A 5581-nucleotide genomic window follows, 5' to 3' on the forward strand; every position below is an offset into this window, starting at 1 on the left:
AATCACAACGCACTGGATAGCTGGCCAATCAGCGTACACCTCACTTTTCAGAACGATGAGCTTTGTAAAACTTAATGCGTTTCGGAAAGGCGGGGCATAGAGGAGAAACAATAACATACAGAATGTGGAAAATAATGTGTTTTTTGAACCTTAAACCACATGTAAGGGACCCAGCAGTCAAAAAAAATATTAGGCATAGGAAAAACGAGCTTCCCAAACAAACAATATTTTTAATGAATCAAAACAAACCTTCACAAGTTTAAAGCAGAAAATCAAAATTCAAAGAAATCAAATAAACTGACTTAGGCCTATAAAAGAGGTCAACAGAACAAAACTGAACTCAAGATAACTGAGAGCATGACAAACAAACTGAACTGACCTAACAAATGACACCATAAGAACACATTTATACAACTGGACTAGCCCATGTTCCACACAAGAGGGGAAAACAAAAAAAACAACTACAACATACAACAACAAACAAATATCAAACTATTTAAATAGTTGAATTAAAGATTAAATATAAATCTTGAAAAGAAGTCTAAACCAAAATTCCATTAAGGAAGTGAAACATAAGAAAACAATGCCCATTTAGACAACTCAATCCTCCCTCCAATTCATCTGTCCATTGGAACCGGCCAACGGAACTAAAGAGTGGTGGAAACAGCACGCCAGTCCTTTAGGCGGACATACCCCGCGACTGAAACTCGGAAACCTCCGCTATTCTCCACACAGCCCACACCACGGTAACTTGAACTAAAAAAAAAACAATATTAACAGAAATATACAGCACAGCGAACTAAATTGTGTGCACTCCAACTAGTTAACATGTACCGATATTCAATAAACATTCTAAATGAGCAAAAGAATCGAGTCTGTCTTTTTACTCAATATCATGTGAAAATTCATTAAACAAATGCAACAATAAGCCGGAAGAATAAGCAGGTAAAATCAATGCTTACCCATACGTATAATAGGTGTATATGTGTGTGTGCGCGTGTGTGTAAATATGCACGTTACCGCTCACTGATGTCTGGCCGCATCGTGGGCCATCACATACTCCCTCCCTTCGGGAATGTCACTGGCACAACGGGAAAGATAATCCGCTGTAAGATTTACTTTGCCAGGAACATGTTGGATGGTGAAGCAAAACGGTTGCATGGCAAGGTACCAGCGAGTGATTCGACTGTTAGTGTCCTTCATTCTTTGAAGCCACTGTAGAGCCTTATGATCCGTCTCCAGTCTAAACTCCCTTCCTAGGAGATAGTATTTCAAGGAGTCCAAGGCCCACTTCACAGCCAAGCATTCCTTCTCCACGATGGAATAGCGGACTTCTCTAGGGAAGAGCTTGCGACTGAGGAAAGCAATGGGGCGCCGCACATCAGGGCCACCCTGCAACAAAACGGCTCCTAGGCCGGTGTCAGAAGCATCTGTTTGGAGAATGAAAAGTCCGTTAAAATCAGGATTATTCAGCACAGACTCATTGCCCAAGGCAGTTCTAATATCTTGGAATGCGGCTTTCGCTTCTTCAGTCCATCGGAGCTGATTGGGACTCCTTGAGCCCACCATATCAGTCAAGGCTGCAGCCCTGCTGGAAAAATTGGGAACTAATTTATTATAAAATCCAGCCATGCCCAGAAATGATCGCAGCTCCTTGCGAGTCCGTGGCTGGGGACACCCTTCAATGGCCTGAACATTCTTCACCTGAGGCTTTATTACCCCATTGCCAATGACAAACCCCAGGTACTCTGCCTCAGTCTTTGCAATGGCACACTTTTGGGGATTAACAGTCAAGCCAGCTCTCTGGAGCCGTTGCAGAACCTCCTGGACATGCTGCAGATGTTGTTCCCATGTGTTACTATATATCACAATATCATCTAAATAAGCAGCTGTGTAGGTCAACCCCTGCAGTACCTGGTCCATAAGTCTTTGGAAACTAGCAGGCGCCCCGTGCAGCCCAAAAGCGAGAACCTTAAAATTAAATAGCCCCCACGGGGTCTTGAAGGCTGTCAGTTCTCTAGACCGCCGAGTCAATGGGATCTGCCAGTAACCTTTTGACAGATCGATGGTTGTCAAGAACTCAGAGGTACCCAGGTGATCAGTGAGGTCACCTATACGGGGAGTTGGATAAGCATCAAACTTGGTTACAGAATTAAGGTAACGAAAGTCTACACAAAATCTTATTGAGCCATCTTTTTTTGGAACCAGGACCACAGGATGGCACCACTCACTCTTGGACTGCTCTATGATCCCCAACTTCAGCATCAGCTCAACTTCCTTCTTTAGTGACTCTTGGAGACACTCTGGAACACGGTAACTCATTCTCCTTACAACAGCATCCGGCTTCAATACAATATCATGTTCTATTAATGTTGTAAACCCAGGGTATTCTGAGAAGACTCCCAGTAAGCAAACGGCCCTCACCTCTCGCTGTTGCTGTGGTGACAGGTGACACAGATCGACATCTCCTAGAGCAGGCTGAGGTAAATATTGGTCATCCGATTCCTCTTCTTCCTTCACTTGTTGAATCATTAAGATCTGGGCAGACTTGTCAGGACGAGATACCCACTGCTTAATCAGATTAATGTGCAGGATTCTGGAAGGACGATCTTTGCCAGACATTGAAATTTCATAGGTGGTGGGTCCAAGTTTCCCTTTAACTTCAAAAGGACCCTGCCATTTTGCCAACAATTTACTTTCTTGACTGGGCAGCATCACCAAGACCTTTTCACCAGGTTCAAAACTTCGCTCACGAGCAGACTGATCATACCAGGTTTTCTGCCGTGATTGAGCCTCTGCTAAATGAGATTGAGCCATTGCGGTCATCTTCTCCAAGCGTTCTCGCATCTGCACCACATAAGACACAACATCAATCGGCTCACCTCTTTGCTGGTGCCCCTCCCATATCTCTCGAAGCAGAGAGAGAGGACCTCTTACCTCATGCCCATATAAAAGTTCAAAAGGGGCAAAGCCGGTAGATGACTGTGGCACCTCTCTAAAGGCAAATAGAAGATAAGGGAGCCACTGGTCCCAGTCTTTGCCAGTGTCACAAACGAACTTGCGCAGCATCTGTTTCAGAGTCTGGTTAAACCTTTCTGTGAGTCCATCGGTCTGTGGGTGGTAAGGAGTTGTTCTCAGACTCCTGATACCCAGCAGTTTGTATACCTGTTTCAGAAGGGTAGACATAAAGTTAGTTCCTTGATCTGTCAAAATTTCATGAGGAAACCCAACTCTGGAGAACAGTTGCACTAAACAGGTCGCCACATACTTTGCTTTAATAGACTTCAGTGGGAACACTTCGGGATACCTTGTAGCATAGTCTGTTACAACAAGCATAAATCGGTTACCAGAGCATCTCCTTTCAACAGGCCCGACAACATCCATTCCCAGTCTTTCAAACGGTGTGCCTATAATTGGCAGAAGTTGGAGAGGGACCCGACCTGGACCTCGGGTAGAGACTTTTTGACATTCTGGGCAAATTATATTGCATTATATTGAATTTTTTCCAACCTTTTCTGTCGACGGAACTTCCTGGGCTCTGCAGAGCACAAAGGTTCTACATCTTCCCCAAAGAAAGGTAGGGCACTCAGCAGCTGTTGCCTTTCTTCCCCTTTGACTCTTAGCAGCAGTCACAAAAGCCGGCTCTCCTCCAGGAGGCTTACCAGTACCGGGAACATGCCGGGGAAAGTTTGGTCGGTGGCTATCCCTGCCGGTTTTCCAACACCAAGACTGATTTCCCTTACGTGCCGCCACAAACACGTCCGCTAGTGTTGCTGCTTGTGAAGCAGACCTCGGGTCATGTTCCCGGATCCAAACCTGGAGCTCAGGAGAAAGCATTCTTAGGTACTGTTCCAGAATTATAACTTCACCAACTTCCTCCACTGGTTTACCTTTTGGCTGCATCCACTTGACATAAAGTTATTTTAATCGCACATATAATTCTTTGGGACTCTCAAGGGGCTCAACATCAAGAGAACGGAACCTTTGTCTATAAGTCTCTCGGTTGATATCATATTTTCTTAAGATGGCAGATTTAACTTCTTCATACTCCAGTGACTCATCAACATCCATATGAACATAAGCCACTCTGGCCTTATCCGTCAAGAGAGGAATCAAGCGGAGGGACCAATCCTCCTTTGTTAGCAAGCGTTGGCGCTCTACTTTCAGGCTCTGTATCACCAGCCTCTCTCACATCCTTTGCCACTCCATCCTCCCCCAGCTCCTGCAATGCGTCTTCAGGTTCCTCTACCAGAGCAGTCCTTGGGGCTGCTTTCCGTCCTCCCCGATTCATGGGGCATAGAGCTCGACGTTCAAAAAAACAGAGGAAAAAGGGGGGGAGGAGGAAAAAGGTTAGTTATTTGTGGATCAGGCGACACGCGTGCATTCATTCACGTCTCTTCTGAGTCGATTCATTTGAATTTTGAGACTTTCCTTCTGCCCTTTTAGCCTTGCGCAATCCACACACACACAGCTCGCGATCCACGCGCAGCTGAGCCACAGAACATCAGCGACCACTAGATGGCACCAGACCCACTCACATGTGCGCATTCCATTGAGTACAGTTTTATAAATGTTACATTGTGTTTTCTTTGTTTCTTTTTGGTTTGGCTATTCTCCTCTGCCCATAGAAATATAATAAATATGTTTTATTGAACTTGTTCTAATTTAACTTATCTTAAGACACAGAATAGCTTATATTAATTTTGCCAAACAAGAACTTTGTGACGGTACCTTGGTTTTTTTATTTTCTTTCTGTAATTCAACGGCACGTTGTCAGTTATTCCTTCCTTGTAGGCTATTATTATTATTAATAATAAAAAAAAAAAATCTCCATAATAAAGTCATTATAATGCAAGATTAAACTCATTAAATATCCAGAAAAATGTTGACATAAAATGCTGAGAATAAAAATTAAATTTTGAGAATAAAGCCATTGTATTTCGTGAAAAACTGGCTATTTACTTTAGGATCATTTGATGGTTGTGTACGCCTCCATCCATAGAACGAAACGACTGTAACCATCTGTACAGCCGTTAATGGTAATGCCGTATGGTTTTAGTTTAAGGCAGCGGCAATTTGCATTAAGTGAATATATAAATAGATGCTGTTTACACTATTATAAGTGCAAATATCCATAGATGCTTTACACTAAGTGAAAATAGTGATATATTCTATTTACACTAAGTAACAACAGCAGCATTTTTAGAGATTTGCTGTTTACACTAAGTGAAAATAGCCATTTTATACACGCTATGTAAAAGTAGCGGATCTTTGCAATAAGTGTAAATAGTAATTAGTTGCTATTTATAGGCTACTTATAAACAGATGGCGAATCAGCATCGTCAACTTCATCTTTGCAGCCGACACTGACTCAGAAAACAGTTTAGGCCTAAGTAGCCTAAATAAAATATGTTCTAGCTATTTATGCGATCCGCTTGAGCGCGGAATAGGCTATAGCCTATAAAACGCTCGTTTAGTAGGCTATAGCTTAGTTTAAGTTAATTTAATAGTTTAATTAAATATAAACGTGCGATTACTAATGGCTTAAATGAGCGACTATAATAGCCCTTTTAATAATAAT

The sequence above is a fragment of the Sinocyclocheilus anshuiensis genome, unplaced genomic scaffold (genome assembly GCF_001515605.1).
Source record: "Sinocyclocheilus anshuiensis isolate Anshui unplaced genomic scaffold, SAMN03320099.WGS_v1.1 scaffold536, whole genome shotgun sequence".
Lineage (NCBI taxonomy): Eukaryota > Metazoa > Chordata > Actinopteri > Cypriniformes > Cyprinidae > Sinocyclocheilus > Sinocyclocheilus anshuiensis.